Genomic DNA, 13,407 nt, shown 5'->3' with positions numbered 1-13,407 from the left:
TAAAACATTAATGTACTTCTAGGTCTTTGTACACAAACAAATATTAGTGCATAAAAATAAGGGGGAAAAAAATAATAATAAAAAGAAAATGCTAAAATTGTATTTTAAGTGGTAGAAGTCTCACTAAAATATGTTCGTATGTATAGTTTGAACAACTATGAGTGTCTGAAAGCAATGCCATTCAGTAAAAAGAATAGTATTAGTAGTTTGAAATTCCAAATTTCGGTTGTTTTGAAGAAGGCCAAATTTTTCCCAGCACACGATGAGCCAAATGTTTATATGCCTTGGCTGGGAGGTGCAACATCACTGTTGCTTGCAATCATAGACGACGGTCCCTGCAACAACTCACAGATAATGTCAATCAAGCACAGATGATCTTCCATATTGCCCACAGCTGAGGACGGGGAAGCCTGTATGACATCCAAAGCCTGAGTGTTTGTAGAGGAGTCGGTATCCGTTCCAACGGGAGCTGAAGCATCCTGTGGTGGCTCTAGGAATGCAAACATCAACATGGGAATACGCTGAGGACACAGCCGTACATGGGCTGTTATCGGGTCCAGTGAAGCCTCCACGTCTGGTGGCGCAACCAATGGAAGTGTTAGACAGAGATCCAACATGCATTCTTGTCCGCAGAAGAGGCATCGGAGCACAGGCAGAACACAGTCGATCCAGACTGGTCTAAATGAGACGAACCAAGACTCGCTCAGTTCTCGAAGGCAAGGTGTGCTCAGATGGAGTACCATGCAATCACGGTATCGGCGCACCAGGAGCGTTTTTTCCATCTCCCTGGTGACAGGGAAGTCCATTGCGTTGAGGATTCCTGCTATTAGTAACAGGATTTGCGGAAGTCCTCCAAAAATGCTTCCGAGTACGGGCTGCAGTCTACCCGAGACCTCTGAAGGAACTAATGCAACACAGTCTATATAAACATGGCTATGTGCGGAGGTGGCACTAGAGGGGCTCACCGACCTGTTTTGCGTTGAGAGAGCTCACAGGGTCATCAAGACAAAACCAGTCCCAGATGCCCCAATGTGCCCCATAGTAGCCCGCATACTTAATTATAAAGACCGGAACACCCTCTTCTGCTGCGCCAAAGAGAAAGCACCCATAACATATGACAATACCCATATCTCCTTATTCCCAGACTATACCCTAATGGTACGACGCCGGAAGGACTCCTAACAGGGGGTGAAAATATCACTCAGGTCATTAAACCTCAAATATGCATTGCTTTACCCAGCCCGTCTGAAAATATTGTATGAAAACAAGAGCCACTTCCTTGACAGCCCAGATGATACTTTTCCAGATCAAGCACCAGGGAGGACACAACGGAGCTCACCTCCCCATCACAACAGATAACAATTGGAAAATGGTGATGAGTGAAACAGTCCCAGAAGAAAGTGGATGCGTCCCCGTCTCAGGAACAAGCACTGAAGGGTCGGCGTGCAGCGATCCAGACTACGGCGGCAATCCGCGAGACAGGATTGACTTCTGCAGATGAATCCTCAGCTAATACTACGGTCCATTCAGACTCTGAAAATAGTCTGAATTAATTCTCCACCATAACACCAAAACTAGTGAACGATTTGCTAAGCTGAGGAACAAGCCACAGAACTGCCATGATGAATATAAGGTGGTAATGTATAATGAAACCCCTTCCCTATCCCTACCACTTCTGACACGATTTATACACAGATGACTGTATTAAACGTGTGTATAACAGAGGGGATGTAGTTGAACACATATAGTTATGAATGGTCGAATACCAAAGTGCCCCCTACCATGATAATATGCACCCCTCATATCCCCAAATAATGCTACCACTACCCATAACCACTAATCCCACACTGCTGCAGGCCACCCAGTGACTCTAGTGTGAGAAGTTGGCCTGATATATGATGTCACTAATTCTAGTGTACACCTTGTATCAGTCCAAACAACCCTTATGGTGATTGGTTGTAAAGTCAACCATATAGACCAGCTATCCTAGTGGTAGCATGGACAAGAGCAGTCTTAGGCTAAACTCTGAATGGCATGTGAAGCCAGCTGTTATACCATATATAATCCCTTGAATACCAAATGAAAGGACACCACAACAGATATATATATAAAATAAAGTGTATTTATTCTAGTCAAACCCTCAGCACTCTTTATGAGATTCGAGGTAAGTACAACACAGTCTTATTCAAGCATACATTAAGTCACACAGGTAACTAATACAGTTAGGCCCTAGGGGCCACGCAAACCATATACTAAATAAGTGGTATAAGGAACACTGTCATGGAAATAGGATAGGCCTAGGCCTAGGGAATCGCTGGGGCTACACTACACTACCCAAGGTTAGGAAGTGGGAGGCCCACGGGATTCAGGTGCAGAGTGGAAACACTCACGCGTAATGCGTATAATCGATAGAAATAGTACAGTTCTGAAATAAGCAGTTTTAGGACACTTCTGGTATAGCTAGAAAGTCGAGACTCGGAAACTAGACCCTAGGATAGTCAATACCCTTGTAAGCACCGAAGTACCCAAGTTACCTAGCCCACGGGCTGCGGGTGCATAGGTGTGAACTTGCGTCGGGTTTCGTTGTGGACTTCTATGGATGCCTGAAGGAAAGTTGCTGAAAGGCAGTCAGTACAGAGTGTCCGGTGGATCCCAAGGCCGGGATCAAGAAGGAAGGATACCTGCAAGCAGAAGGGACAGAGTCAGGGTCACTAGCCAGTGACCACGTGGAACCAGGAAGGAACCAGGCGATGTCGGGAGATTGCAGGTGAAGAGGTGAAGCTTGTCGCAGCAGCCACGGGTACCAGGAGACGTCGAGGACGACCAGGACCAGGAGGCGAGCTGTCCCACGAAGGCTCTTGCTCTCGGCGGCATCGAAGTCGAACTAGGACTCACCAAGCCTTGGCAAGCGGAACCCATGAAGAATGGAGGATTTGCTTCTGGTGCAGACCAGGAAGGTCTGGGGTGCTTCTCTTTTGCAGAGGAGCAGGAGCCAGTCTGGAGGAGCCAAACCAGCAGTGGAAAATCAAAGGTGTGTTGTCGCAAAGGTTACTAGCCAACGGGCAAGCAACCGGACAGACGCAGCAAGCAGGAAAATGCAGAAGGGCCCCAAGCAGGACTCGTGGAGTGTCGGGGGCTGATCTTCGGTGCAGATGGTGCTTGGGGTTGGGGCTTCTCAATCCCCGATGCACAACTTCGAGGGTACCTCAAAAGCTGCGCTGGAAGATACTCATCACTTTTCCCAGGTAGCTGGTCCCACGTCTCTCGTCACCTCCACGGATCTCAGCTCGGCTGTGGATGTGGATCAGGGTCGGAGAAGTCTGGAAGTCAAGGCTCTGGTCAGGCTCTGCAGTCGGTCCCTCGTAGAACTTCAGCAAAGCAAAGGGTAAGTCTCTTGATGGTGCCTGTTTGCACAGGGTAGCCACTCCTTGGCCACAAGGGAGATTCTTCAGTCTTCTTCTTTCGTCGAATGTCGAAGGTCCAGAGTTTCTGTTCAAGTTGCAGGTTCAGGATAATCTAATCTCCTGGGGCCCAGCTACCACACTTATACTAATCTGGGGGGCTGTGTTGCCTGCTAGGTCACGCCTTATGGGTGGGACCTGGGAGGGGGGTGGTTACACCCCCTTCCCTTTGTCCAGTTTCGCGCCAGGACTGGGGCTGGAGTGCCCCAGCACCGGTTTGAACTGGACTATGCATGGGACACCTTGTGTGCCCCAGGCAGTGTCTCGTTTCTTTCATCCCTCCCTGCCCCAATACACTAAGGCCTGTCTGGGGTGGTGCTCGCACCTCCCAAGGCAGGAAACCTATTGTCCAAGCCACCCTTGCCGGGATCACTCCCAGCAGCAGGAGGTCAGACTTGTGTCGTGGCAGCAACATCCATTTTGTGATGCTGGGGCTCTGGTTAACTTTAACCGGGTAAGTAGGTTTCAACATGTCTTCTCCCTCTAGAAGGGAGGGATAATATCCTCATCCCCAGAAATGGGATGGGGGTATTATTCCAAAGTGTTAGACACCTTACACGACAGGTTTTGATAAAGCCAAACCATAGTTACCATAACCGTTTAAGATTATAAGGCACTTTAAGAGTATATGGTAGGCTATATCATAGAACAGCTATAAGGACATGGTTCAGAAAGCTGCAGACAGGCTCAGCTCATGCTAGAGCACCATCTAACATGTTACCAAGCACTCTGCCTCCAGGATTGTTAAGGCCTGCCATAGGAGTGGCTGATAGGTACACATGTGTCTATATATAAGGTAGGTATAGGAATACCACACCTAAGCAAGGGGTGATTACACGACCTTGCCCCAGCTGAGTGATCAGCCAGTTGTGTCATAATGGAAGGCCAGGCCAGGGGTGGCATAATACATGCTGCAGCCCCTGGTAGGCCTAGGGTACACCTATGCCCTGGGTACCTAAGGTACACTGTACAGGGGCCAATAAGGTGAGCCTATCCAATTGGGTTATGCACCTAAAGTACATAGTATTAATTTAGAGAGAGAACAGCAGGGCTGTGGGTCTGATTAGCAGGCCCACAGCCACATCTAAGTCGAAAACCAGTAAAGCAAAAGCAAAAAGTGGGGGTGAACATAGAAAGCAGACCCTACTCTCCTACAGTTATGTTGCACCACTCTTTCAGATGCTGTGAAACACTTCCTCCCACTGGAGTGGGCAACGGCGTCAGAGGAAGCTCTGGCTCATTGTTTTCCTGTTGGTCGAGTGGTGGAGGACTGTTGTTGGTTACCCCCTCTACCTCTGCTAGACTTTCGACCCTGAAATTGCGATCTTCCTTGGTTCTTGCTTTGGGACCACTGAGGGGTTTGAATCCTCTGTTGGTATCCCTTGCGCTGGCTGGGCCTGTACCTTCGTCGGAATTCCTTTTTCTTTTCTAGCCCCACCGCCTTCAACGTGTCCAACTCGGCTTTCATTCGAGCCATCTCTTCATCTGTGTGGGAGCCAAACAATGAAGAACCCGAAGAACAAGTTACTTACCTTCGGTAACGATGTATCTGTAAGAAACATTAGTTAGTTAGATTCCTCCCCTTAGAATATCCCCAGGCGTCAGGCTGGATCCGGAAAGATTTTTGTAGCAATACACCTTGCGCGTCGGTAGGCGTCATCTGCGGCTCCGCGCCAGTCGTCGGCGTCGTGCGCCAGAATGACTTCGTCGGAGTACTTAGACGCCGCCCTCGCGCGCTGGCGTCAGTTCTTATACATAGCTTTCCGCGCCAGGGACGCTGAGCCATGCAAGAGACCGACACTGGTGCCAAAAAATCTAGGACCCTGAAAGGGAGAACCTTAATCCTAGATGCCGGTTCGCAGAACGGGGAGGCTGGGTGGGTCGGTGAGAAATCTAACTAATGTTTCTTACAGATACATCGTTACTGAAGGTAAGTAAATTGTTCATCTGAAAGAAACACGTTAGTTAGATTCCTCACCTTAGAACAGATACCCCAGCAATACCAACCCCGGAGGTGGGTCTGCGAACTAAGATCACACCAGAAAGTCCTGGAGAACAGAACGGCCAAAGCGGCCATCTCTCCGGACTTGGCTGTCCAGGCAATAGTGCTTGGCGAACGTGTGCAGTGAAGCCCACGTCGCCGCCTGACAGATGTCCTGTAAGGGGACTCCCCGTCCCAGGGCAGTTGTCGCCGCTGTGGCCCGGGTGGAATGGGCTCTCAGCCCAACAGGAGGGACCGTTTTCGCCAAGGAATAGCAGAGTTTAATACACAACACAACCCATCGCGAGATGGTCTGCTTGTGCACAGCTTTACCCTTCTTAGCACCTACATATCCAACAAAAAGTTGGTTGTCCACCCGGAACTGTTTTGTGCGGTTCAAATAAAAGGACAGCAAACGTTTTGGGTCCAGACGGTGGAGCCTCTCTTCATCTTTTGAAGGATGCGGAGGCGGAAAGAAGGTGGGCAGCGTGACAGATTGCCCGATGTGAAAGGGAGTCACGACTTTAGGAAGAAAAGAAGGACGTGGCCGGAGGACAACCTTATCCGGATGAACCGAAATGAAGGGAGGCTTAGCTGACAGAGCCTGGAGCTCACTCACCCGCCTAGCGGAGGTGATAGCCACCAGGAAGGCAGTTTTCAGAGTCAGTAGACGAATGGGACAGTTGTGAAGGGGCTCAAAGGGAGCGCACATCAGAAAAGTGAGAACAAGGCTCAAGTCCCACTGAGGCATTACGAATGGAACAGGAGGGAAAATATGAGTAATGCCCTTGAGAAAACGTGAAACAACAGGGGACTTGAAAAGAGAAGGCTGATCAGGAAGCCTTAAGAAAGCAGAGATTGCAGCAAGATAACCCTTCAAGGTGCCCAGAGCAGAGCCCTGCTGGGCTAAAGAAAGAAGAAAGAAGAGAACCTCAGAAAGAGGGGCAGAAAGGGGATCCACAGCCTTTGCTGTGCACCATGCCACAAATTTGTTCCACCGGTAGTCGTATACCGTCTTTGTGGAGGGACGCCTGGCTGCCAGAATGACATCACAGACTTCAGGAGGCAAGTCCAATGGCATCAACGGTCGCCGCTCAATCTCCACGCATGGAGGTGGAGGCTGAACAGGTTCGGGCGGAGGACCGTCCCCTGCTGCTGCGACAGAAGGTCCTCCTGAAGAGGCAGTCGTATCGGGGGATCGATGGACATACTGAGTAGCTCGGGATACCAGTACCTTTGTGCCCAATCCGGAGCCACCAAGATGACTTGGGCCCGGTCGCGCCTGATCTTCTTCAGCACTCTGGGCAGAAGTGGTCTAGGCGGAAAGGCATACAACAGACCGCAACTCCACTCGCGACGAAAAGCGTCTCCGAGCGAGTGCCGCCTTGGAAATTCCAACGCGCAGAACTGCTGACATTGCGCGTTCTCTTCGGTGGCGAATAGATCTAAACAAGGCTCTCCCCACTGCAGAAAGAGACCTTGCGCCACGTCCGAGTTCAGACGCCATTCGTGATCCATCATGCACCGGCGGCTGAGTTCATCTGCTCTGGCGTTCAGAGAGCCCGCCAGATGTTGAACCACCAAGGTGATGCCCCGATGTTCCAGCCATGTCCAGAGGCGCGGAGCCTCCTGACAAAGGGTCCACGACCCCACCCCGCCCTGTTTGTTGCAATACCACATGGCAGTGGTGTGTTCCGTGAACACCTGCACGACACTCCCCCGGACAGAGGGAAGGAAGGCTTTCAGTGCAAGTCGGATCGCCCTCAGCTCCAATAAGTTGATATGGAGCCGAGTCTCCGCCGGAGACCAGAGTCCTCTGATCTCCGCCTCTCCCATATGGCCTCCCCATCCCAGGAGGGACGCATCCGTCATTACGACACGCTCCGGTTGGGGTAGGGAGAGGGATCTGCTGCTCACCCAATCGCGATTTGTGAGCCACCACTGCAGCTGGTTCGCAGTGCCATGCCAGTGACATGGTCGCACAGGTTGCCTCAATGCTGGGCCCACTGAAACCTCAGGTCCCACTGCAGAGCCCGCATCCGCCACCTGGCGTGAGGTACCAACAGGATGCAGGAGGCCATCAGCCCCAGAAGCCGCAGCACCAACCGGACCGAAACCCAGGACAGAGGCCGGAAGATGGAAATCAGGGCCTGAATGTCCCAGACCCGCTGTCCCGGCGGATAGACCCGGAACTGCGCCGAATAAAGAACCGCCCCAATAAAAAAGAAGCTCCTGGGAGGTACTCAGGTGCGACTTCGGCACATTGATGGAGAACCCCAGCGAGGGCAGGAGGTCGGCCGTAGTCTGGAGGTGGGAGACGACTTGCTGGGGCGAGCCCGCTTTCAACAGCCAGTAGTCGAGATAGGGGAAGACTGGAACCCCTGATCTGCGCAGATGAGCTGCGACCACCGCCATCACTTTCGTGAACACCCGCGGGGCACTGGTGAGGCCGAAGGAGAGCACGGTGAACTGAGAGTGCTCCTGACCCACCGTGAACCGCAGGTAACGCCGGTGGGCCGGCAGGACGGGGAGGTGGAAATAAGCGTCATGCAAGTCCAACGCTACCATCCAGTCTCCAGGGTCTAGGGCAGCCAGAACCTGAGCTAAAGAGAGCATCTTGAACCGGTCCTTCCGGAGGAAGGAGTTCGCGCTCCTGACGTCCAAGATCGGGCGTAGGCCCCCTTTGCCCTTCTTGGGAACCAGAAAGTAGTGGGAATAACAACTACTTCTGGACCAGGAACGCGCTCAACGGCCTCTTTGGCCAAGAGGGCCGAAACTTCCTCTTGTAGAAGATGCAAATGATCCCCCGACATACGGTGGTTCAGCGGTGGCATGGCTTGAGGGGTCGTCTCGAAGGGGAGGGAGTAGCCCCTTCGGACGATTTGCATCACCCACCTGTCCGACGTGATGGAGCGCCAGTGGAGCAGGTGATGGCAAACTCTGCCGCCCAATGGCGTTGAATGGGCCTGAAAGCTCGGACTAGGAGGGCTTTTGAGGCGGATGCTGCCGGGGTGGATGTGGACTGACCGGCACGTTGACCTCTAGTACCGCCTCGGCGGAATCCACGTCCGTGACCGCGTGCAGGTTGGTTCTGCGGCCGGTGGCTGGGCGGACGTGAGGAGGAGCCCCTTCCTTGGCCACGAAAGGGACGAAAGGCGGAAGTTTGCGGCCGCGGGGCCGAAAGACCCAAGGACTTGGCCGTGGCCCGGGAGTCCTTGAACCGAGCCAGCGCACTGTCCGCCTTCTCACCAAAAAGGCGAGTGCCATCAAAGGGCATGTCCATGAGGGAACTCCACCGTGGTGGAAATTGCCCGACCCAGCGAGTCAGTGGTGTCAAGTCCACACCGTATGGCGTGCCGTGCTGCATCTCGACCGTCAGCAAGTGCTTGAGTGAGTCATGCCTGGGCCTCCACCGGGCACAAGTGCAGCACGTCCTCCACCGTATCCCACAGAAAGTGGGAATAACGGTCCAAAAGGCAAGCGGTATTTAAAGACCGCAGCCCCAAACTCAGGGACGAGAACAGTTTCTTGCCAAACTTTTCCAACCTCTTGGATTCCCGATCCGGAGGAGCGGACGGGAAGGAGGATTGGGAGGTTGAGACCTGGATAACCAGACTCTCGGGGGTGGGATGTTGGGAGAGGAAACTGGGGTCGCCCGGAGCAGGGCGGTGGCGCCGGGCAACGTTCCGGTCTACAGGAGGAACTGTGGAGGGCTTGGACCAAGTGCCCTGTAGAACGTCTATGAGGGCATCATTAAACTGCAGCAGAGGCTCAGTGGAGCTTGCTGTCGGTTGAAGGACCTCTGTGAGGACGTTAGTCCTCACGGCCACAGCAGGCAACTCCAGCCCTAGGGCTTCGGCCGCCTTGCGCAGCACCACTGAAAAGGCTGCACCCTCCTCCCAGGCCACAGTCGGAGGAGAGATGAAACCAGCGTCCGGGGAGGTATCCAGACCGCTGGCATCCCCCAGTTCGTCTGCCCAGTCCTGTGAAAGTTGACCCTGGAGGGCCATAGGGTCCTCAGACCCCTCCCAGTCGCCCCCGTCATCCGATTCCTGATAAACAGGAGGAACGATCGGAGCCGGACGGTAGATGAAATGGTCATCCATCGACGTCGGGTACGGCGCTGGACGGCGCCGTACCGGCGTCGGGCCAGGGCTAAACCGGGGGACGGCGTCGTCCGGAGACGGCGCCGGAGGTGGAACCGGTGTCAGCGCCGGCGGAGGAAGCGTCGTGAGGTAGACCGGCGCCGACCGAGATCCAGGCCTGGATACCTCGGGGGCCTGCGGCGTCGGGGCCGGAGCTGCCGGCACGCGAGGTCACCCAGTCGAACCTGCGGGGCCCGAAGGCGCGCCTACAGGTGTCGACGGGGGAGCCAAGCTCCTCATGGTCGAGAGGAAGGCACTGACCTCCGCCGGAGTCGCGTCAGACCCAGGGACCGGCGGGTATGGGGACGGACGCGGCTCCTGCGGCTCCGACGGAGCCGCAGGGGTGGGACCACCCTGACCCTCAGCCAAGTCGCGCGACCGGAGAGGGGAGTCTGAAGAGCGATGTCGTTTCTTGGAGTGCTTCGACTTACCCGAAGACCCCGACGAGCGATGACGATGACTGCGGCTCCGCGATCGGTCCTTGGACCTCCTCCTGGACCGGGACCGAGAGTGGCACGGAGCCGAGTGCCGAAGCTCGAGAAGCTTATGGGACCGCTCCCGCCTAGCTTTCGACGTCAAGGCCTGGCAATCGAGGCACAACTCTGCGTCATGGTCGGCCCCCAGGCAATAAAGACACTGGCGATGGTGATCCGTCACCGACATCAGGTGATGACAAGCGTCACAGGCCTTGAAACTAGGCATCCTACCGGCACCAGAGTCGAGTAGATAGACCAAAAGAAGTAAAAAAAGTTAGTCAAAAAATGACTAGGGGTAAGCTCTTCCCTGATCGGCGCTTACTGGCGCGGAAAAAAGAAGAACTGACGTCAGCGCGCGAGGGCGGCATCTAAGTACTCCGACTACGTCATTCCGGCGCACGACGCCGATGACGGACGCGGAGCCGCAGACGACGCCTACCGACGCGCAAGGAGTATTGCTACAAAAATCTTTCCGGATCCAGCTTGACGCCTGGGGATATTCTAAGGTGAGGAATCTAACTAACGTGTTTCTTTCAGATAAAGGTAGGTTAAGGATCCTCTGCTGAGCACCCGGTTTAAGATCTGTAAGCCTTAAACAGGCAGACCTTCTTGCGCAAATTCCATGCGCATACAAATGCGCCGATAGTGTGGCACCATCCGCTGCAGTGCTAATCATTTGATTAGCTACCAAGGAACCCTCTGTAATGATTTCTTCAAAGTCTTTCTGATCCTCCTTTGGTAACTTCTCTTTGAACCGATCCAAAGAGTCCCATAAGGATCTGTCGTATCGACCTAATAAGGCTGCTGCACTGGAGACTTTGAGTGAAGAAGCTGCAGAGCCACAAACCTTTCGTCCCCAAGAATCGTGGGACTTACTCTCCTTGTCCGAAGGGACCAACACATGAGCAGAGACTGCATGCGTCTTACGTGCCGCTGCGACTATCACGGATTCCGCAGGTGGATCCGTTTTCAAGAACACCGGGTCTACATCAGCAGGCTTGTACTTCTTTTGAATTCTGGCCGGTGCAGCTTTAATTGCTGAGGAGGTTAGAAAAATGTCCATTACTGGTTCCAGAAGTCCAGGAACCAGAGGCAGCAACGGACGCGAAGCAGATCTTTGGTGCAGCGTCTCGAAGATCACTGTTATTGCGACCTGAAGGGTGGACATTGCAATGTTCAGTTTCTGAGCCCCTCTCTGCAGCACATCATGATAGGTGTTAATGTCATCTATCGGAGACACTCTCGACTGAGGGCTGTCCGATAGAGTAGGCGAATAGTCCCTCTTAGAGGAGTGGGTGGAGGAAGATGACCATGAGGGAGACCTCCTTCTGTGGTGATGTGACGTAGAAGGCCTGCGTTCCTTAGATCTTCCATCACGGTGGTGGCGTACCGGCGAAGGCGATCTATCCACCTCCTGTACTAATCTTTGTAGAGGGGATCTGTGGACAGGGCTTGTGTATTCTTCCTCCCTTCTCGATGCTCCCGCCGGAGTCTTACTCCAGTGATGTACTGGTAAAAGCCATCTTGGAGACAGATGTATAGAAGGAGAGGTCCACTGATGCGACAGGGATCTCTGTCGTGATCTCCTCGCATGTGCTGGAGACGCAGATGGAGAATGTGGACATCTCGAGGAGTGAGAAGAGTGTCTCTATGCTGATTCAGTCACTAAGACTACTGAACCTTCGTCAGATCTATGCGATGGAGGTCTCGACGTCAAGCATATATCCCGCTGCGACGGAGCCCTCCTCGACGTCGATCGAGATCTTCTTCTAGTCGTCGAGGCTCGACCAGGTTCTGGGAGCGGTCTCGGCGTCGACTGTGGATTCTTCGGCGTCGAATGTGTCGACGGCGAATGGCGCCTTGACGACGGCAGAATACTTCTTCGTCTCGACGTCGAGCGATGTGGACTCGATGGCACCGAAGGACTTCCTCTCCTCGACGCCGATCGTCGGTGGGTTGACGACGGCAGAGGGCTGCTAGCTCTCGACGCCGAGCGACGTTGGAATGACGTCGGCGGAAGGCTTCTGGGCTTTGACGTCGAACGTCGCTGGGATGACGGCGGAGGACTTCTCGTTCCCGACGCCGATCGCTGCCTGGTCTGCGACGGCGGAGAGTTCTCTCCCCTCGACGTCGAACGTCTATGTGACGGTGACGGAGGGTTATCAGCTCTCGATGTCGAACGTCTAACCGACGTCGACGGAGGTCTGCTGGCTCTCGACGCCGATCGTCGCCGGGTTGACGGCGGTGGAGGGCTTTGGCTCTTCGAAGCCAATCGTCGCCTTGATGCGGGCGGTGGACTGGAACTCCTCGACGCCGATCGTCGCCGGGTTGACGACGGCGGAGGCTGTCGAATTCTCGACGTCGAATGCAGTGACGTACCTTCATGCCTGCGTTCTCTTGACAGCGAGCCTGCCGTTGACGGTCTTTTCTTCGATGTATGTCCCTCCGGTGGCTGTTTTCTCAGCGCCGAGCCCGACGCTGAGGGTCTAGAAGAGGATCTGGGCCTCTTGGAGCCTTTTCTTACCGGAGACCTGCCTCTGGAATCCTTTTCTGCCAATCCATAAAGACGTATCCGCTCTCTGTCCTTTAAAGTTCTTTTTGAGAGAGACTGGCAATGAGGGCAAGTCTTGCGGACATGGTCTTTAGGCAGGCAAAGAATACAGACTGAGTGAGAGTCTGACCTGGCTTTCTTTTTTCCACAAGAAGGGCAGGGATCAAAAAGGGATAGCATTTTGAGTGGTAAAAAATGCCAAAAATAGTCAGGAAAGGCAAACACCTTACTTGACTGGATGAAAGACGTCGAAGTAAGATAAAAGTTTCCTGAAAAAAGTAGATTATTTCTGAATAAAACCAGAAAAGAGTGGAGCTGTGTAACCAGGGTCCTGACTGAAGGAGCCGGAAAGAACAACTGACCTAACTGTCACCCCTGAGGCATGATGGGAAACTAGGGGTCATGGCTGCCTTAAAGGCAGGGTGCCAGTTTTTCTATGTTGCTAAGAGTTAGCTTTCTAGCCTTTCTAGGCTGTGGTTTTCTGCAATGCAGTCTGTGAGCTGACAATGCTTTCAGTCCTATCTGAGGTGTTTGTGCTAATGCAAAGCATTAACCTCTTCAATGCCCGTGACGAGCTGGTCTCGTCATGGGCCGCGGTTGCGCTGTGCCCATGACGAGACCAGCTCGTCACAAACCCCGCCCGCTAATGCAACGGCCGGCACAGGGCGGGGAAAGGGGCGGGCACTGAAGGGGTTAAAACAGTGTTCAAACATGATTTGCTTTTGTTTCTTCCCTGTTTTTTTATGATATATTATTTATATTGGTTATATTATTGATTATATACAGGGGAGTC

The sequence above is a fragment of the Triturus cristatus genome, chromosome 7 (assembly GCF_964204655.1).
Source record: "Triturus cristatus chromosome 7, aTriCri1.1, whole genome shotgun sequence".
In the NCBI taxonomy this organism is placed as follows: domain Eukaryota; kingdom Metazoa; phylum Chordata; class Amphibia; order Caudata; family Salamandridae; genus Triturus; species Triturus cristatus.
Note: the sequence above shows the minus strand (reverse complement) of the source record.